The sequence below is a fragment of the Lactuca saligna genome, chromosome 3, assembly GCF_052625555.1.
Source record: "Lactuca saligna cultivar CGN05327 chromosome 3, ASM5262555v1, whole genome shotgun sequence".
In the NCBI taxonomy this organism is placed as follows: Eukaryota; Viridiplantae; Streptophyta; class Magnoliopsida; order Asterales; family Asteraceae; genus Lactuca; species Lactuca saligna.
Window position 1 is genome coordinate 4,976,669 of NC_136419.1, and position 24,122 is coordinate 5,000,790.

Below are 24,122 nucleotides of genomic sequence, written 5' to 3' on the forward strand. Positions count from 1 at the left end.
TCAAGAATTTCAAATTTTCATTATTATCGTCATCTTACATCACATTTTTTCCCGACCACCTAGTAGGCTATATATATTGTAGTTAAAAATGAAAAATATGTAAGAGGAAGATAAATGTGTAATTTAAAAAGATAATGGTAATAAATCAAGTTAGAAGTTAAATTATAAGAACATTGGACAATTAAAATGTATTATATGATACAAAACGACGTGGTATGACAAATTTGGGTACCTAAACTTATATACCTTTAAGGGTATATTCACTTTTCCCATATATATATATATATATATATATATATATATATATATATATATATATATATATATATATATATATATATATAGGGTTAGGTTCATTTGAGACCACCTATATTTTGTGAGACCATGAGATGCATTTATTTATTTATTTATTTATTTTTTATTTTTTTTAGTTAATTCATGTTCCGAAAATAATATTTAAAAAAAGAATTTTTTGATTTTTCCATTTATTTTGCATTTTAAAATTATTTTTAGAATATGTACAATGTAATATTCTATTTAGAATATTTCACGTATTTTAAAAAAAAAATAGAATTTTTTTTATTTATTTTTTATTTTTTTTAGTTAATTCAAGTTCCGAAAATAATATTTAAAATAAATTTTTTTAGATTTTTCCATTTATTTTGCATTTTAAAATTATTTTTAAGAATATGTCAGTGCAATATTCTATTTAGAATATTTCAAGTATTTTAAAAAAAAAACGGAATTTTTTTTATTTTTTTTATATTTTTTTTAGTTAATTCAAGTTCCGAAAATAATATTTAAAAAAAGAATTTTTGGATTTTCCATTTATTTTGAATTTTAAGATTTATTCTCACGGTCTTACAAAATTAGAATGGTCTCAAATTAACCTGAACCTATATATATATATATATATATATATATATATATATATATATATATATATATATATATATATATATATATATATATATATATATATATATAGGTTCAGGTTAATTTGAGACCATTCTAATTTTGTAAGACCGTGAGAATAAATCTTAAAATTCAAAATAAATGGAAAATCCAAAAATTCTTTTTTTAAATATTATTTTCGGAACTTGAATTAACTAAAAAAAATATAAAAAAAATAAAAAAAATTCCGTTTTTTTTTAATTTTAATTTTATATATATATATATATATATATGAAAAATGATAAGGATGATAGGAAAATATTGTAGACAAAAGCAAGAATCATGAGGGATTAATTTTATCAAGGGAAGAAAAAGTATATTTGTGGTAATCTTCGATGCCACCAAGAACATCCTTACCAGAAATATGCTTTTCCTTGCTTCCAACGCCACCTTACCAAATCATAATACAGATGAATATAAAACTAAATAAGATATTCAAATATCGGCTACAGTTTCCTTTAAAACTAATATATATATATATATATATATATATATATATATATATATATATATATATATATATATATATATATATATATATATATATATATATATATATATATATATATATATATACATTGACGTAATGGTTGGTCGTTTAATCTTGTAGTCCAGATATACAATGATAAATGTTCGCTTGATGACCCAAAGTTGTAATTGTTTGCAGATTTTTACTAATTATCTATTTTAATATTTAATTGTAAAACGCAGTTTCTTTGAATATATTAATTAACTAGGTGTAAGACCGTATGCTACATAGGTTGAATAAAATAAAAGTTTAATTGCTGAAAAAACTAAAAATGGTATTAAATCAAAATCGATTATAATAAATTACATTGAATTTATCATTTATAGAGATTCGCTTTCAATTTGTTTCCAATTGTAATTATTCTTTTTCTATCCAAACTATTTAAGAGGTTGCACTTAAACTTTAAATAACTTTTGATTCATATAAATTGATTTCTATGATTTATGTTAAAATTTGATTTTGAAACAGTCAATCAGGAGAAATTAAATTACCCTACTTTTTATACATACAATTATTCCTACTCATTAAAATTAGGACAAATTACCATTCAATTTAATTGTAATTGATATATTCCTAATATAATCTTAATGAATTAGTTAAAAAAATATGGAATGGTGATACTTATCATAATTTTATTGGGTAGGAACATTTGTAAGCATAAAAAGTAGGAAGCAATTTAATTTTTTGTCAATCAATATGAATCAAAAAATTGGTGTAAGTTTGGTAATTATTTGGTTAATTGTAATAAACATGATATTATTTTGGAAAGTATATAGGATTGGTTTAGAATTTGGGATGACACAATGAAATTGGATACGTATTAATGATATCATAGGAAAAAAAACGTCTCTCTCTCTCTCTTTCTCTCTCTCTCTCTCTCTCTCTCTCTCTCTATATATATATATATATATATATATATATATATATATATATATATATATATATATATATATATATATATATATATATATATATATATATATATATATATCATTTATATTTTTTATTTTCGAAATTAATAGAATAAATACATTATTTAGTTAATTAATTTTATTTAATACAAAGCAACCACAAATGACATGTGGAATTATTTTATTAAGAAAAATACAAAATTACATATAAAAAAGCTCTTAAAATTTTGATAAGTGGCAAAAAAAAAAAAAAAAAAAAAAAAAAAAATTATTAAAAGGAATTTTAACATTTTGGTTTTTTGGTACCACTACGAAATACTTTGTCTTTTTAAATATACAAATTGATAACATTGATTCTCCAGAAGATTGTTATCATTGTATCTTACTACTACTTAATCTAAAATATTTCATAAAAAATATTCTGTCCCGATAACGTAAAAAATATTCTTATCATTGCAAATTCCAAAATATTTCATAAAAGATAATTTAAATAACTTATTAACAAAATCAATTGATTAAAAATGTTTTTTTCCCCGATAACGTAGAAATTAAAAGTTGGAAAAAAAAAATTGTGTGGAATAAGAAGCACCAACCAAGGAGGCGCAATGTGACAGCTCAACCCTCCGCCAACTTCTTTAATTATATCTTTAATTCCAAAATTTTAGTTCTTTTCTTATTCAAGATAAACATTTAATATTAAATAATGTATTTTCAATATTTTAAATTAATAATTAATAAAGTTAAATCAAATTAAAACCAGAAATTACTAAAAATATTAATTTATGATATTTTACGTCAAAAGTGTATAATAATTAAATTTGAGTTTAAGCAAAGTAATTTGTTTTGAATTTATTTATCATTTTCTTATTTTATTTATTTATTTATTTTTGTATTGAACAGAAGAAGTTTGTTCGAAATAATGTAAAATCATTTAGCTAGAATATTTTAATTGCAAATTATCCATTGACGACAGGTATTAAAAGGATGTCGTACGTATCATCAGTTTCCAATATTGTTTTATATATGAGGTTTGGTGCATATTTGAAAAAGAAAATATTTACATAAACTGGGTGAATACTTTTATAGCATAAATAAATTTATATATTTATTATTTTAATGTTTTAAAGTTAAGATACAATTCATAATCATAGAAGGATACCATGTTCTATAATTTTTCTATTCTAATAAATAATTTTTCTATTATAATAAATATTTTTTGCTATATGATTATTTCAAAATGCTTATAATACTAAAGTTAATATTAACTTATTCATTTCAAATCTGTTTCAAATGCCATTATTTTGGACTATTTAATATACCAAATTACTTAAATCCTTTAAAATTAGAAAGGTAATGGTGGTTACACATTTATAGATATGATTCGTAATTATACAGATAAAATTGAATGCCTCTTTAGTTGATTTTCGTTTTTATTTGATAAGTTGTTGAAGTATTTTTGATATTTAATTTATAGGTTTTTTTTAAACGATAGATCTTTGGTTATTTTGATAACCAAAACATAAACGTGGAAGCATAAACTTTATATCTTTAATCTCGAATCTGATTAAAAGAAAACTTAAAGATTAAAGAACGATTACATACCTGATTTCATAATAATATTTGGATCTGAAGAACTAAGGTTTGGTTTTCCAGTTGATCTTAAAAGTTCTCTCTAAAATCTCTCAGCAAACCCTAAACGAATTTACATGTGCATTATATGTCTTGATCTACTCCTCATCACATATATATATATATATATATATATATATATATATATATATATATATATATATATATATATATATATATATATATATATATATATATATATATATATATAGATGCAGATATACCCTACTGTGACAGATGGAAGGGATCTTGAGTCAAACCGAAAACTCAACCCACAAGATAAGTAAATATTTTATAAATTGGTATATTAACAATTTTTATTCTTATCATAATAACTTGATTTAATGATAATATATATATATATATATATATATATATATATATATATATATATATATATATATATAAGGGTAGGTTCATTTGAGACCACCTATATTTTGTGAGACCGTGAGACGCATTTTTTTATTTATTTTTAATTTTTTTAATTTTTTTTAGTTAATTCATGTTCCGAAAATAATATTTAAAAAAAGAATTTTTTGATTTTTCCATTTATTTTGCATTTTAAAATTATTTTTAGAATATGTACAGTGTAATATTATATTTAGAATATTTTACGTATTTTTCAAAAAAAATAGAATTTTTTTATTTTATTTTTATTTTTTTTAATTAATTCAAGTTCCGAAAATAATATTTAAAAAAAGAATTTTTAGATTTTTCCATTTATTTTGCATTTTAAAATTATTTTTTAGATTATGTCAGTGTAATATTCTATTTAAAATATTTCACGTTTTTTTCAAAAAAAAAAAAACGGAATTTTTTTTATTTTTTTTATATTTTTTAATATTTTTTTTAGTTAATTCAAGTTCCGAAAATAATATTTAAAAAAAGAATTTTTGGATTTTTCCATTTATTTTGCATTTTAAAATTATTTTTAGATTTGGTCTCACGGTCTTACAAAATTAGAATGTTCTCAAATGAACCTGAACCTATATATATATATATATATATATATATATATATATATATATATATATATATATATATATATATATATATATATACTATCTTATAAAAGAAATCTTACTATTTCTAAAAATAGATTGAATATAATAATATTATTTTTTAAGACGTTTAAATAATTAAGCTAATAGTACAAGTAGTCATCAATAAAATAATATTAAATTTTAACCTATGTTTTGAATCCTTATATTTCTCAACAAATTCTATATCCTTCCCTAAATTTCAGATAATTCAAAATTTGAAATCATCAGAAAATACATGTTGATTCAAATATCTCTGCTGTAGATGGCTCTTTCTTAACAAGTTTTTATTTTAATCCTTACTTGTAATTGATTTCATAATTTTTAACTTTTTGAATTTTTATTTTATAAATATATTGGGTGAAGGTTTTATTATATCAGGTTTGTTCCTAAAAAGGTTTTTACTATGTTTTTTTAATGTGTTGGCTTTGCGAGTTCAAAGAACTCAACCAAGATGGCCAGTTAGAGCATTGTATTATCATTAGTTTGTATATTTTGGCATTTTACTTTTGCAATAAAGAATGGTTAAACACAAGATTTTACATGATTAAGGTAGTTTGTATATTTTTCATCTTGTTTAATCTAAAAATGAAACTTTTTTCATCATTGGTCCTTATAATATCAAGTTTCATCACATGGACTTCCTGATTACGGTGATTATTGTCTTTATTATAAGGTTCTATATAGATTTTGTTCAATATTTTAAGGTTTCGAGAACCTAAATCAATATGAATCCTTGAATTACATACAATCATTGAAAATGTTTTAATTTGTGACCAAACTTGGTTTAAAATCACAATGAACAAGTTGACACCTGAGTATTTTGGCCTTCTCAAAGGCCTATTTATCGACTTTTGAATCACAACACCTGATATTCTAAAGGTTTATTTTTATAAACTATTATTTATATATTTTAGTGTTTTACATAGTAGGACATTAAATTAATAAAGGAGTTAAAGAAATCGAAAAAAAAAGAGGACGATAAACAGTACAAGTGGTTTGGGTATGTATAAATGGAAGTAATAACCATTTAGGGGTGTTTGGCAAAAAAAAAAAAAAAACTTATTGCTTATTAGTTTATTAGCTTATAAGTTAATAAGTAAGTGTAGGGTAACGTATGAAAGAATAACGTATTAGAGGTTCCCCACCGGAATAAGTTATTTTAATCCAAACACTTTTTTAACTTATAGTGATGTGAAACCTAATAAGTTGTTTTAAAAAAACTTAGTCAAACACCCCTTTAATATGGTATGGTAATGCTTTTGAAAAATAGATGTCATTTAATATTCATTTCTCGAAGTAAACGTAAAATAGTTTTAACTCTAAAGAGATCAAATTATTCGTCGTACGCCGCTTTGCGCGGGTAGACGGCTACTATATATATATATATATATATATATATATATATATATATATATATATATATATATATGATGTGGTGTGGTGTGACAACTGGAAAATTTTGAAACAAGCAATGTCTAAATTGTAACCGCGTGCAAGTGAATTCACAATGTAATTTTGTTGCAATAAAATTATGAAAGCCAAAAAGGCATCATTTGTATAAGTAAATATGCATATATACGTTGAAAACTATGTTCGTAATAAACCTTTAAAAGTAAAAAAGTGAAAACAAGCCAAGATAAGTCAAATACTTAGGATATGAAGCATGATTTATGTCGTGCCTTTGGGAGTTTTCGGTATTAGGACCCAAGAACTTGAGAATTCGGTTGTAAGGGGCCAAAATCACAAGCCTAGGCAGGAATCACCTCTAGGCCGAAAACACGCCAAGACCCAAAAGCACCAGGACTGAAATCACAAGAGATTTAGTGGTGTACAAGGTGATTTCGGTCATGCCTTGGCTGAAATCACCCATTTGACCCCTTCACAATGTGATTTCGGTGGAATAAAGAAAAGATAAGGAAGTGGACTTTGTGATTTAATGTTTCACCCTTTTCCAATGCAAAATAATATCCAACATGTATCAATGCTAATATCCAACAAATAACTAGGCAAATATCAAATCATCATTTCCTATTTATACACGATAGTAAACACCCACAAACCCCACCATATCTTATTCTTCAACTCCTTTCATTTCCCTTCATCCTTTCTCTTAAAGAACAAATGCAAGATTTTTCAAAGGATTAATTCTCCAAGCTTATTCTTAGAGTTTTGGTATGTTTTTCTTACTAATCTAGTGTTTATGCACTATCATGTTAGTTTCATTTTATTTACACATATATTATTATGTGTTAAAACTCTTAGGATAATACCACCTTCAAAGAGTTCATCAACCACCTTCAAGTGTTTAGGCTTGGACATCTTCACACCATCTCTTCCAAACAACCCACTAATCCACTCAAGGTGAGTTCATACCCCCATATTTTCGAGTTTTTCATGTTTTTAGGGGGGGGGGGGGGATACAAGTAAATTTAACTTTTTAACATCAATATTTGCATGATCTATTACTATGTGAAAATAAAACAATATTTACATGATATAAACACTAGCTTTTATACAAATATTTGTGACATATTAGTTTTGAAATGCAAAACTAACTAAAACAAAATAAAATCTATGTTATAAAATCATAAGAAAATTTATGATTGTAAAACTACATGGTTTTTGAGGCTTTTACCAAAATATAGATTTTCTAACAAAAAGGAGTAGCTTCTAATTATTTCACTATTTTGTGTGTTACAACCCAAAAATATGATGTTTAACCCTTACATTTTAAAACTAGACAATATAATTACTATGTATTTATATAAATGATTATATAAATGCTTTTGACAACAAACATGATAAACTAATTGGTATAGTTTGGGAATCACAAACACCACATTTTTATTTCGGAAGAAACATATAATTATTTAAAGGTATAATTATTTCATCTACAAGAAAAAGGGATTTTCAGTTCACGTAAATCGGATGATACTGGTTGTGAGACATTTGGCTTACCCGTACCTACCAGAGTACACATTAATACTTGCATTATAACCAGAATCTCTTGGAGGGAGAGTATGGCACTTGTGTATAGATCTATACGGGATTGACAACCCTGCACCTCAGCTGTTAGCTATAGTTAGACCGGTCAGTCTAGGGTGAAAAATGTTGTAACAGTTATGACGTCTGAAGAACGTCGTAGTAGGCCATTAGTCGCATTAGTATGGTTATAATAATTCACATAGGGTATTAAAAAAAACATTTGGTTTACGTGATAACATACATTCAAGTAGTTTTATATAAAGATAAAACTTCATAACACCATTTTTTTTTCAGTACATCATTACTTACATCTTTAGTCTTGTAATATAAGACTTACAACTCAGTGTTAAAGAAAATATTGGATTTTCTGAAAGTATACATTATCATTTTCATGAAACAGTTACAAAACTTTTTCATACAAAATGCCTACGAATTCACCAATTTAATTGTTGGTACTTTTCAAAATCACTTGTATTCTCAGGAAACCAGTAAACAGGTAACCACAAGAGTTTTTGGTGGATAGGACGTCGTCGCATCACGTTATTTACCTTTGTCATATGTATTGGATATCATGTAAACAATGTTTGAATAAAATATAAACTTTTAAATTATCAATATGATGGTTGTATGGATTTGATTCATTTATATTCAATTGTTATGATATTGTACAATAATGTTATCTGCCCCTGGACGTTTCCGCAGTTCTGGTTCGGGGGTATGACAGATTGGTATCAGAGCATTGTTTATAGTGAACTAAGTATATCAAACCACGTAATATATACAACTATAAATACAATGAGACTAAAATACTTTGACTAAGAAGTACACTTTTAAGATATAATAATATTTTCATAAAAAGTATACATACATACATACATACTAGTAACAGTGTCATAATAAGAACCACATAAAAAGTATTTAGAGGAGTTAAACACTACGGTTAAGCCTAGAGAGTTATGTAATCATATCTGGGATAAATATATCCTGATCAACTATATTTATGCGAGATATGACTAACATGTATTTAGGAATGGTCGTGATGGCCAACGAATCTAAAACTTACCAACCCCATATACCAAGAAACCCTAGAATCAAACATAAAGATTTAAAATACTATAGGAGTATTTTATGATATTATAGAACCGTACACCTAGATCCTCTATGTGTCTCCTATATCCCTATTCCCGTACAAACAATGTGGCCGAATTTCACCACGAAGACCCCTACTACCCTACCATCGCAGCCAACGGATGGATCAAGGAGGATCCTGAAGAGTACCAAAAGATGGATTATGTGGACGAGGATTCCGGATGAGGGATCAGACAAGGAGAAAGGTGCTGCGGGAGATCGCTAATGAACCTTACCCTATCAAGAACTGGAATGAGACCCTTTCACCTCCCTCTTTCCAGGATGTGTCCCCGCAATGGACGAACCAACTACATGCATGGGCTAGATAAAACATGACGATCCACATTCGGCATACACCCCCCCCCCTTACATCATACTTCGAACCCTAACACCCCTACAAATCAAGCACTAAATCTGATAGTGCCATGAGTGGGATGCTAGGATGCTCAGTATCAGTTTCTCCATCACGAGATGATGGAAATTAGTGGAAAAGCCTAGAACACGACGGTACGAATTCGACACATCCATGAGGAATAGGAACACCATACCGGTGCCATAGTAAAACTGTAAGTGGATCAGGAGAAAATATGGACCACCCACATTCCTTAGGATGATAGATGGATGCCATAAGACAAAAAATCCTTGCAGCTGAAGCTAGGGCTGTCATAGTGGAACAAAGAGCAGAGGAAGCCACTCGTGAGATATGCGGGAAGGCAGGGAACCTTGTGTGCCATTTTGGTATATGATAGACTAGTAAAGCCTAGTGGGATACTGACTACATTACTCACAATATATGTAGGCATATTGCACCTTTCATCACAAACAGTAGTAGTAAATCAAGCAAGATACGCCCTCCAAAGCTAGTGTACCCCGAATCAACTTAATGTTTTGACATCTATGTTCTATACCTACTACTACTTACTACCGTAAGTTCATTACGATGATGTTAATTGAAACATTTGGGAATCATATAGCAAAACATGTATTTTATATGTGGATAAATATAAATGTAGATGGGATACAACTAGCAACAACCATAGTTACTTACGAACTCGTTTCATACCATACAACAGAGCCATGCCGCAACGCGAAAGTAGTTATCATACCGGCGCAACACCAGTTCTACAAATGGACCCTGCTACATTTCAAGATGTTGTAACAGCTGTTGTGACAGCTGTCATGGCATAACTTAGCATTAACAATGAAACTGGAAACGGGAAAAGTGCCAACCATTCCAACCACGATGACAACCAAGGACACCAACAGGTGGTTTCCTGCAAGGACAACCCAAGTTACAAACCTAAGAACTCCCACGATAATGGAGGAGTACTACCCAAGAAACGAAAGTTCTGGAACAAGAAGAGGGCTCGTTCGACTCAGGAATCTGTCAAAAGACAACAAATTGTGGTAGCCCATACCACCATTATCCCTGCTACCTCAGTACCGACGAAACCATATGTTGGGAACCTGCCTAGATGCAACAAGTGTAACTTCCATGACTTTGGTTTCTTCTGAGAGATGCACTGCCATAATTGCAACAAAAAGGGACATACCACTCATTTCTGTAAGGCGCCAACACAACAAACCACCTAAGCAAAAAATGATAGGGTGTGTCAGGCCTACTACAAATGTGGGGAAGCATGGAATTTCAAAATGAAATGCCCACAAATTGGAAACAAAGATGTCAAAAACGTCGATGGATTTCCGTCAACCGGACATGAGGAAGCGACAAGGAACCCCGCTGTGATTATTGGTATGTTTCCTCCTACATTAACTCATATGCATGCATACCTTACACTAGGGGTGTGGAGAGGAAACTCAAGAGTCACAAGGTGTAATTTCATACTAAATCAAAACCCGCGAACATTCATGAAAATACTCTCGATAGAGATTGCTAGGAGAGGGACTGAAATCACCAACGACACATACCTAGGATGCATTCTAACTCTAGACAAACATTTCTTTTAAATTGACCTAATACCGGTAATAATAGGAAACTTCGACATGATCATTTTCATGCTTTTGTTAAATCCTCACCATACCAATATCGTGTGTTAGGGAAAGGTTGGTCAATGTAACTTAGCAAATAATGAAACCCTTGTCATCTATGATGACAAACCCAAGACAAACCTCCGAATTATCTCTTGCATCAAGGCTCAGAAGTACCTATACAATAGGTACCACACCTTTCTTACCCCAAGTTGTGGATGAGAAATGAAAAGTGAAACACATCAAGAATATTCCAGAAGTATGTAACTTTCCTAGTGTATTCCTAGAAGACCTTCCAGGAATACCACCCGTGTGCCAAGTCGAGTTCAGAATTGACTTGATTCCTGGAGTCACTCCCATAGCCAAATCCCCATATCAATCAATGCCGGCGGAAATACAAGAATGGTCCAGTTAACTAAACAAACTAATGAGTAAAGGAATAAATAGACCGAGCCCATCACCTCAGGCAGCACCAGTCTAGCTCGTAAAGGAGAAGGGCGGATCATTCCATATGTGCGTTGACTATCAAGAGTCGAACAAACTCACCATCAAGGACCGATATCTCCTATCCCGAATCGACAATCTGTTCAACTAACTTCAAGGAAACGAGCTAATTCTCAGAAGGTTGATCCAAGGTCGGCGCACCACCAGCTCAAAGTTCCGGAGGAAGAGATTTCCAAGACAACTTAAGACTTACAAGGTCAACTACACCACAAAAAACACTAACTATGTAAATAACAACATTTGCCTTAAGTTCTAGAGACACTAACTTTAAGGCACCAAGTGCACCAACTTCACAAATCATTAGAGTCTACATCACATCCTCAATCAAAAGGAGCTCAACATGAGATAATGACGATGGGTTGAACTATTAAATGACTACGAATTCGAAATTCGTTATCATCCGAGCAAGACAAACGTAGTAGCAGATGCCCTAAGTCAGAAAGAATACTCGGGTCGTGGAGAAAAATCATTGACCATGACCATCCATTCACACTTGTCCACACCAATCAAGGAGGTGCAGTTAGAAGCCTTAAAACCCGAGAACATCGCAGGAGAGGCTCTACGAGGAATGGATAAAAACCTTGAGGTTAAGGATGATAGAGCTTATTATCTCATGAATCGAATCCGGACACCGAAATTCGGCGGGTACAGAGACGTTGTCATGAACGAGGCTCATATGAAAAAAACACTCCGTTCATCCCAGTTCAGACAATATGTATCTGGACCTTAAGAAACTTTATTAGTGGTTGAAGATGAAAGCAGAGATCACTACCTAGGTGGGCAAGTGTCTGACTTGTGCCAAGGTCAAGGTAGAATACCAAAAGCCCTTGGGTTTGCTTCAGCAACCGGACATACCTGAGTGGAAGTGGGAGCAGATAACTATGGACTTTATAACCAAGTTACTCAAGACGACGGGTGAAATTGACACCATTTGGGTGATCGTTGACAGGTTAACCAAATTTGCACACTTCTTGCCAATAAAAGAGACCGACAAGATAAAGAAGCTAACCAGGAATTACAGTAAAGATATCGTGCAACTACATGGGGTGCCAATATCTATCATCTCCAAAACAAATAATAGGTTCACCTTACGGGTTTGGCAATCACTACAAAAGTCCTTGGGAACCAAACTTGACATGAGTACAGCTTATCACCCTCAGACTGACGAGCAAAGCGAGAGAACCATACAAACGCTAGAATACAAGTTGAGAGCTTTTGTGATAGATTTTGGTAGAGCCTAGGATACTCATTTACTGCTCATCAAGTTCTCGTACAATAACAATTATCACACTAGCATCAAAGTCATGCCATTCGAAGCCCTCTATGGGTGCAGGTGCAGATCACCTCTATGTTGGGCTAAGGTGGGTGACACACAGCTAGAAAAGGGACAAGTGCCTAATAGCACACTCACCGGCCCGGAGATCATACGAGAAACTACAGAGAAGATCTTTCAGATCCGTGAATGATTAAAGGCATCCGGGGATCGGAAAAAGAGTTATGCTGATTAGCAACGAAAACGCTTGGAGTTCTAGGTTGGTGATCGTGTTCTGTTGAAGGTCTCACCCTAGAAGGAAATGATACATTTCAACAATGTGGAAAGCTAAATCCAAGGTATATCGAGTCATTTGAGATCCTTTCTAGAATCGGCCTGGTGGCTTATAAACTCTGACTAGCCCATGAACTCAACAACGTACATCCCACATTTCACGTATCCAACCTAAATAAGTGTCTATCTGAAGAAACTCTTGTAGTCCCACTCAATGAGATCGAGGTAAACGAGAGTCTACACTTCATAAAGGAACCGGTGGAAATCATGGACAGGGAGATCAAGAGAACGAAACAAAGCTGAACACCAACAGTGAAGGTTCACTGGAATGCCATGCGAGAACCTGAATTCACCTGGGAACGAGAAGATCAAATGAAATAGAGATACCCATAACTTTTACTCTAGTGCAAGAACCCGTCCAAGATGCAAATTTCGGGATGAAATTCCCTCTAACTGGGGATGATGTGAGAACTGGAAAATTTTGGAACAAGCAATGTCTAAATTGTAACCGTGTGCAAGTGAATTCACAACGTAATTTTGTTGCAATAAAACTGTGAAAGCCAAAATGGCATGATTTGTATAAGTAAATATGTATGTATGTATGTATATATATATATATATATATATATATATATATATATATATATATATATATAGGGAAGGGTTATATGGAAAATAAACAATTAGGGCAACACATGTTGGAACCAATGAAAACATGACAACACATCATTTTGGAATAACTACATAAATAACTTCTATAGTAGATTGCTTATGAATAAAGAAATGGACACGTGTCACTTGATCATTGGTTCCAGCATATGTTGCCCTAATTGTTCATTTTCCATTGAACCTACTTCTATATATATATATATATATATATATATATATATATATATATACACATACATACATACTTTGAAAACTATGTTCGTAATAAACCTTTAAAAGTAAACAAGTCAAAACAAGCTAAGATAAGTCAAATACTTAGGACATGAAGCATGATTTATGCCATGCCTATGGGGGTTTTCGGTTTTGGGACCCAATAACTTGAGAATTCAGTTATGAGGGGCAGAAATCACAAGCCTAGGCGAAAATCACCTCTAGGCCAAAAACACATCAAGACCTAAAAGGACTAGGACCAAAATCACCTGAGATTTGGTGGTGTACAAGGTGATTTCGGTCATGCCTTGGCCGAAATCACCCATTTGACCCCTTCCTAATGTGATTTAAGTGAAATAAAGAAAAGATAAGGATGTTGACTTTGTGATTTAATGTTTCACTATTTTTCCAATGCAAAATAATACCCAACAGGTATCGATGCTAACATGTAACAAATAACTAGGCAAATATCAAATCATCCTTTCCTCTTTATACACGATAGTAAACACCCACAAACCCCACCATATCTTATTCTTCAAATCCTTTCATTTCCCTTAATCCTTTCTCTCAAAGAACAAGTGCAAGATTTTTCAAATGATTAATTCTACAAGCTTATTCTTAGAGTTTTGGTAAGTTTTTCTTACGAATCTAGTGTAGTTATGCACTAACATGTTAGTTTCATTTTATTTACACATATTATTATTTGTTAAAACTCATAGGATAATATCACCTTCAAAGAGTTCATCAACCACCTTCAAGTGTTTAGGCTTGGACATCTTCACACCGTCTCTTCCAAACAACCCAAAAATCCACTCAAGGTGAGTTCATACCCCCCATATTTTCGAGTTTTTCATGTTTTTAGGGGGAGGGGATACAAGTAAATTTAACTTTTTAACATAAACATTTGCATGATCTATTACTATGTGGATATAAAACAATATTTGCATGAGATATGATTATCACTAGCTTTTATACAAATATTTGTGATATATTAGTTTTGAAATACAAAACTAACAAAAACAGAATATAATCTATGTTATAAAATCATAAGAAAATTTATGATTGTAAAACTACATGGTTTTTGAGGTATTTTACCACAATATAGCTTTTCTAACAAAAAGGAGTACATTCTAATTATTTCACTATTTTGTGGGTTACCACCCAAAACTATGATGTTTGACCATACATTTTGAAACTAGACAAGATAATTACTATGTATTTATATAAATTATTATATAAATGTTTTTTACAACAAACATGGTAAACTATAATTGGTATAGTTTAAGAATCACAAACCCCACATTTTTTTCAGAAGAAACATATAATTATTTAAAGGTATAATTATTTCATCTACAAGAAAAAGAGATATTCAGTTCATGTAAATCGGATGATACTGGTTGTGAGACATTTGGCTTCACCGGACCTACCAGAGTACACATTAAGTCCTACATTATTACCAGAATATCTTGTAGGGAGAGTGTGACACTTGTGTATAGATATATACGGGATTGACAACCTCATACCTCATGTGTTAGCTACAGTTAGACCGGCCAGTCTAGGGTGACAAATATTGTAACAGTTCTGACGCCTGAAGAACGTTGTAGCAGGCCAATTAGTCACATTAGTATGGTATAATAACTCACATAGGATATTAAAAAAAAATATTTGGTTTACGTGATAACATACATTCAAGTAATTCTATATATAAAGATAAAACTTCATAGCACCATTTTTTTCAGTACAACATTACTTACATTTTTAGTATTGGAATATAAGACTTACAGCTCAGTTTTAAAGAAAATATTGGATTTTCTGACAGTATACACTATCTTTTTCAAGAAACAATTACAAAACCTTTTCATACAAAATGCTTATGAACTCGCCAATATAATTGTTGACACTTTTCAAAATCACTTGTATTCTCAGGAAACCAGTAAACAGGTAACCACAAGAGTTTTTGATAGATGGGACGCCGTCACGTCACGTTATTTAGCTTTGTTATATGCATTGGATATCCTCTAAACAATGTTTGAATACAATGTAAACTTTAAAATTGTCAATATGATGGTTGTATGACTTTGATTCATTTATATTCAATTGTTATGATACTGTACAATGACGTCATTCGCCCCTGGAAGTTCCCACCATTCTGGTTCAGAGGTGTGGCATTTGGTCCTATAATTATCTAACAATATCCCATTGGACCACGAATATATAAATGTATGTATAACTGTATAAGCACTTTATTGAATGTTACCATAGTATTGGTATCCTTAAACAATCTCGTCCACAAATCATAATAGTCTAGGATCAAAGCGGTCTTCGTTACAATTTACATATGTAAACCTATCAATGGTCACATATACATATATAACTAACGACATAGATTAAACATGATGTGTGGTTTTAAAATCTAAATAGATTTATAACGAGTTCCTCTTTAACTTGAAGTGAGATCAAACTTCAAATAAGTGCAACTAATAATGGTGTTAACCGAATTCTTAATTATGTACATAAAAATATTATTGTTCTTAAACAAAACATAAAGCACCATAAAACTTCCACTAAAACCAAATATCACACCACCGTATGCAGTATGCTCATGAAAGACCTAGGGTGGTTATCCCTTTATGAGCGGATCCGTTTTCATGGATTTTGTTCATATGTGGTATATATATTTTCATTTTGCGCTATTATGTTAATAAAAGGAAACTTGATGTCAATATGCTTCGACTTAATAGAACTTCTGTTGTTGGAATATAACATTGTTGACTTATTATCAAAACTTTAGTAGTCTTTCAATACCATTAATGTTTATCCTTGTGAAAAGTTTCCACAACCATATTCCATGCTACAAATTATGTTGCCCTTATGGAAGAAGCTACCGAAGTCTATTCCAAGAAATGGCTCATCATGGTAAAATGTAAAAGTATAACGATATGGATTGGTAACCATTTTCACATCTAATAAAATCAAATTCTTAATAAAAATAATCTCCAAAGCATTTAATTTCCTATAGTTAAGCATATATCCTTTTGTTATATATAGATATCTTAAAATCCATTTGACTCCTTTCTTATAGTCCAAACTTGGGTTATGTAGATATCTACCCAAAACTAGAAAGATAAATTTACTCCAACTTAATATCTGTTACACATAATCATCTACTGTAGTTACTTCAAAACCAAAAGTGATATTAAATTGATGAAAAATGTGGTACCATAATTAGGATATCCAAAGTTGAAGTTGAGTGTGTGTATTCTGAATAGGAGATTGAATAACATTATCGATCACTGATTCATAATATGCATACTATTGAAAGCAATAATAGGAATCAAGATTGATTCCTTCTTAAGGACAACATTTTAACCTTGTTTCTTCCCCAAACTCAACATCCTTAAAGAATATTGCTCTATCCAAAATGCAAGGTTAATATCTGTGCAATTGAGAACTACTATAATGTCTTCATTCCATTACTTAAAGTTAATCTCATTAAGTACATGAATCATAAATGTGATAAATGTTAGGAAATATATTACCATAATTCAAATTTGTTGTTTTGATAACATAAGTAAATCTATATTTATGCTCATTAATCCATAAACCGTAATCAATAAATTCAATTTATGACATCTTTACAAGGTATTAACACAACATACATATCATAAGCATATAAATAGGTAAACATTGTAATATCTTTGTCATAATACGTTGGAAAAACTCTAGAAAATCTGATATTTTCTATAAAAAGTAGTTTGTGAGTCTCGTTATGAAATCCTTGTTTGTATCAGCAAGAAGGTGCTCCCAGAAAATCCGATATTTTCTGTATAAAAATAGGGTTGTGGTCTTAAAACCCTAAGACTGGAGTTGTGAAAATTAGTTTACATAATATACGAAACATAATTTTTTTTGTATTTTATAAAACTAATGGGGTGTATATCCTTCACGTGTAAAGTACAAATATATAGTTCCAGAAAAATCCAATATTTTCTTAAATGTAAACTGTGGTCTTATACCCCAAGACCGAGATGGAAGAAAGTATAATATAGAGAATAGTTTATGGCCTCATTTCTTTTAATAAAGCTAATGATGTATAAGCTTTCCGTAAACCATGTCTTAAATTCCAAGACCAAGATGGATGTGAATATCATACAGAAAATAGTTTATAGTTTCATTTCTTTTAATAAATCTAATGAAGTATAACCTTTTCGTAAATAAAAAATCTTTTTGTTTATCCCTATGTGAGTCGTTATAACCATACTAATATGAAGGAGTGCCTGGCTTGTCGTTTTTACAGGCGTCAACTTCGTTGAAAGATATTTGTCACCATAAAGTGGCTTTATCTAGTTGTAGCGAATAACTCAGGTGTGGGATGTCAACCCCATATAGTCCTATAAACAAACTCCTGCTCTCCCTCCAGGAGACTCTGATTATAACTAAAAGGACTTACCGTGTACGCTACGTAGGTACGACTAAAGGTTTCTCACAAGAGCCTTAACAGATTTAAGTGAACTATGACTCCTTTTCTTGTAAAAAAAATAGGATAGTTATACTTTTCAATGGTTAAACGTGTCTTTAAAAAATGCGGTGCATGACTTCCAAACTATACCGATTATAGTTTATCTTAGTGGTTTGAAATTATTTATATACTCCGTTATATAAATATAAGGGTGTGTTCAGCATGAAAAATATGAAATCAAAACATAGCAGTTACGTATTAAACCCACTAGATTAGCAAATGACTATACTGTACCAAAGCTTACTAGTAAAACTATCTTTTAGATAAAGGTTCCCAAAAACCATGTAGTTTATAGATCTTAGTTTTTCTTATGATTTTATAACATTGATCATGTTAGTTTTGTTGATATATATATATATATATATATATATATATATATATATATATCACAATATTTATAACAAAAGCTAGAGTATACCATAAGTAGTACAAACAATAATTTATCCTTATCATAAAGATGAAAAACTTGTAGTTATTTGTGGAATAAACATAGTTTGACTTGTATCCCCCCCCCCCCCCCCCCCCCCGGTAAAACATAGAAAAGCTTGAAAATATGGAGGTATGAAACTTACCTTGGTTTGGCTTGGTAGATGATTTGGATAGGTGTTGAGAAGTTTTCAACTCCTAACACTTGAAGAGTTTGGTAAGCTATTTGGAACTTAGTGTATCTAAAGAATATTATGACATAATATGATGTGTAAATAGGATGAAATAAACAAAATAATATGTGAAATCACTAGCCAAACTCGAAATACTTACAAGGATCTAGGGATGATACTTGAAAAATGTGGAGCTTGAAGGATCCTAAGCTTATTCTTGAGGAAATATGATTTGTTGGCTAAGTGAAGTGAAGGAGAGATTTTAGAGGGAGTGTGTCAAATAATCAGAGAGTAAAATGGAGAAAACGTGAGGATTAACAAAGGGTTTATCGTTTAAAATAACATGAGTGAAACTGATTTGAAGTTTACTTGGAAATCTGTTAGCTAATTCATGGGTGTTTATTGGGTAATACTTAAAGATCCGTGAATGCATGGGAAAATGGCAAAATAAATCACATCTTAAAGTCAATTGATTTTGTTTTATTCACATCCTAAATCTGTAAACACCATAAAATGGTGGTTTTATGCCTCAAGATGCTTCCTAGAAAGGTTTTTACGCCCAAGATGCTTCTTAAAAAGGTGTTTACGCCCAAGATGCTCCCGAGGAAGATGTTTACGCCCAAACATCACATCCCTAAAGTAGTTTACGCCCTATCATGGATTCCATGAGGTGTTTACGCCCCAAGATTGATTTCTAAAGTTTTTTACACCCTAACATACCTCATTTAAGGTGTTCACGACCAAATGGTGGTCCATCAAGGAGGTTCACGGCAAGCTTTGGATCCTAAGGTAGTTCACGGACTAACTTTGGTCTATTAAAGTGTTCACGGCTAAGCATGGCCCCCATGGAAGGGTTTACGATCTTAGATGGTTCCTAGGAAGATTTTTATGGTCTTAGTTAATAAGAAACTCTAATATATTGGTCTTTTAGTTTGAGTGTTCAAGGTTGTAACATAATTACAAGTTCTTGTGCTAACATCCATTTGATTCATGTTTGATTGTATTGTTTACTCAAAACTTATTGCATCTAGAACTCCAATTTACTTGCCAAAATTTGCCTTGCTAAACTTGTTTACTTTAAAGAGGTTACTTATAGGTGTTTTCTAAAGTGTATCCTTCCATGTACAAGCACCTATGCCCTTTTTGTTTTTAAGGTTTTCATTGCAATAGGGTTGAAATTTAGACCTTGCTTGATCCAAATGTTGTCACATCATCCACCCGTTAAAGGGAATTTCGTCCCAAAATTTAAATTCTCTTTGGAATATCAAGGGTTGAGGAAAGATGTGTGTACTTCTGTTTCTTTTGATCTTCTCATTCCTAAGTGAACTTAGATCCTCGCTTGGCGTTCCAGCGAATTTTTGCTATTAGTTTTTGACCTTGTTCTTTTGATTTCCAAGCCTATGACCCCCCACATACACCTCTTCGGGGTGTGGCTTCTTGTTTACCTTGATCTCGTCGAGTGGGACTACGAGAGCTTCGACGGTCAAACACTTATTAGGGTTAAATACGTGGAATGTGAAATATATGAAACTGGGTTCTTATGGTAACCGAAGGCTATAGGTGTCTGGACCTATCCTGGCAAGGATCTTGAATGGTCTTCTGAAGATTGTGCTCTTGGTGTTATAGGAGTAGTGTTCCCAGGCCTTAAGGATTGGCACTATTGCTACCAAGGTTGAGGTTGCGTATGGTGCAGCTGGACTTATAAATCCTAAGCTGCCTTGGGGGTTCTCCTCTACGGAATTTTGAACTACGGGAACGTCGACCATTCCTTGATTCTTAGAGTTGGCTATGTGGGCCGTCGATTCGGCATAGGGATATCGATCTTTGAAGATGGGTTTGCTTGACTCTTAGCAGTCAGCGGTCTTATGGGCAATCCGATTTTCTTCTTCTGGGCCAGGCGGGTGTTCTCCGAGGTTAGGTGCTTGGTTTTATAATTTCTGTACTTATTAGATTGTTCTATTGATCGGACAATACTTGTTCTTGTGTTACTGCTAAGTGGTATCAGGGATTTGGTTAATGGAATGGTTCAAAGAGTCAAGTCAATTCCAAACTCAACTTAGCACATGGGTGATGTTTTCGAAAGAACTTTAGGAATATCTGGGGGAGGTTATAAACCTCTGGGATTGCTAATATTGCTATATTTATACACATTTTTAGGCAATATTGATCTACATTTTTATAAATATTTTGGTTATTTGCATAGAACTATGGTGCTTATAAGGATAAATTGTTATGTGCAGCCAAATAGAAGTATTTTCGAAGAAAGGGACCAAAAGTGACATGACCTGGAACTTTGGGGAGCTTGAAGAAAAGAAGAATGAAAAAATTCAGAAAAAATTGAGTTCATGACGTGAGGAAGTAAGATTCACGATGTGAATATGAAATTCAAGAAGATAAGCATTCGAGTGAAGGAATCCTTGTCGATCACGATTATCATCAATTCACGACGTGAGACTCAAATTTTTCACGACGTGAACGGGAAATTGAAGGATATTATAAATACCCTTGCCCATTACGATTAAGAGACTCTTGGCTAATTGAGAAGGGTTCTTAGAGACGAAATTCAGAGAAAAAGAAGATCTGGAAGTTGGTTTTAACACCAAGGAAGAAGAAGTTCATAATTTGGTTTTATAGATTGGTACACTTAAACATGTCTTCGATTACAGTTTTTGTTTGTTTAGCTGTTAGTATGTCCAGCTAAATTTAGCTGCTTATGTTAGCTAGATGAAGCGGGAACTCATGGTTTAGTGCATTAGATTTGACTTTACTTGTTGGTAATATGCTTGTGTTGATTGATTTTACCTAGCATGCTTAAATTAAATATTTGATTGATTTAAATTCTTGTTCAGTGTAGTTAGTGAATACAAATATGCATGATTATGAATACATAATGATATAGTGAACACTAGTTTATTAGAGCTAAGATTAAACCAGTCTTAGATAAGTAATTGAATCATTGAATTAAGTTGTGTTAGAGAACTCATATTATGACTGTAATTGTGATTTAATTAATCAATCTTACAAGGCTGCAACCTCATTTAATAATTGATTACGTGTTAACTATTTTGTGACCATACATAGATTTACATGAGTTGATTAATGATTAGTAGATTTAGAAATAAATTGCTAATACTTCATTAATTGGTAACCAACAGTAATAGTCATAGCTAATCTATAACCATTGAGTGAAAGTGGATTCGAACTAACAGAAGTGTTTTGTTTATTGATTTAGTTTGTGTTAAAGAATTAAGTTCGTCTATACTTGCAAAATTAGATAAAAATCCTTCCTTTGCTAGTAATTAGGTTTATTTAGTAGTAGATAAATTAATTAGTCAACACTGTTCTCTGTGATCGACACCCGACTTACCCAACTATTCTATAATTTGACTAGGTACATTGCCTAGGTGCATTTTAGTTAGTTAAGTAGTTAGGTTATAAATTATAAAATTAGTGTGTACTTTTGTGCACATCAAGTTTTTGGCGCCGTTGCTGGGGAACAGATTAGTTAATTATTAGTTTGTTTGCTTTAAATTAATCGATCCTTTTTGCAGGGTAAAACCTGCAAGAAGTTACCTTTCTGTTTTAATTTTTTTTCTCTGCATTACAGGATTCACAACGTGAACCTTTACACCTCACGACGTGAGTTCTGAACTCCTTAGTTTTGTTTATTTCAGTTCGTTCTTCTTAGTTCAGTTTTACATTTTATTTTTGTCTTATTTCAGGAGTTCATGACCAGAGGCTCTAACACACCTTTGGTGCCATCAGTTGAAGATCCCGAGTCTGCGATTCACAAAAAGAAGGACATGAGCGTGAAAGAATATCAAACACCAAAGAAGACACCTTTACAAGAATTCAAATCAGTGTTCTCAAAGAAATCGGGGGAGTCAAGTTCATCTTCAAAGAACAAGAGCAAGCTTGAACACTTAGATCAAATACCCGTCCAAACCGAGTCCGAATACAATACCGAGCCTAATTTTGAAGAACATACAAGTGAACCTGAAAATGAGCCAAGGAATGAGATGGAAAATATTGAAGAAATGTCTATGGGAGCTTACAGAAAAAGAATTCGTGATGATGTTGGTCCAGGCTTAGTACAACCTGCCATTCTTGCCACTACCACATTTGAGCTAAAGGGACATATCCTTTCCTCACTAAAGGATATCCCATTCTATGGAAAAGATCATGAGGATGCGTTCAAGCACATAGATGAAGTGAACGACATTACTGATTACTTCAATGTCCCAAATGTTAACAGAGACACCATCTTGCTAAGGATGCTACCCGTTACCTTTAAAGGAGCTGCAAAGGATTGGTTAAAAGCAATTCCACCTGATACAATAACTACTTGGGCTCAAATCCATGAGTAGTTTCTAGACCAATTATGTCCACCATCCAAGATTGCTAAACTCAAGAAGGCAATAGCCAATTTTGAGCAAAACCCGGGGGAATCACTTTACGAAGCTTGGGAAAGGGTTGTTAAGGAATTATCCTCAACATGACCTTAACATTAACAAGAATTGTCCATATTTTATGACAGGGTCAATGTGATGACAAGACAACTCCTTGATTCTCAAGGACCACTTACAAAGAAAAATATGGGCTAAGTCAAGGAAGTAGTTGAAGAATTTGCAAAACACTCTTGTGAATATCACAGTCCAAGGAATGAAGGCATGAAAGGAGTTGGGGGTGCACAAACTGAAAAGATAACTACTGTGATGGCAATGCTTAATACTATGGATAGGAGATTGACACAAATGGACCATTCAATTCATGCAATTCGAGTTGGTTGCGAGAGATGTAGTGGTCCACATTTGACGAAGGATTGCAACTTGGATGAATATGGAAACAAGAAAGCTCAAGTTTGCTATTCGAGTGGGGATAAGTATGATGAAGACTGGAGGAAACCA

General features: G+C 31.6%; 1 pseudogene; it reads right to left on the reverse strand.

Moving 5' to 3' along the window:
* Positions 1–23,618: 23,618 nt before the first annotated feature.
* Positions 23,619–23,717, reverse strand: LOC145037998 (small nucleolar RNA R71; annotated as a pseudogene).
* Positions 23,718–24,122: the final 405 nt, after the last annotated feature.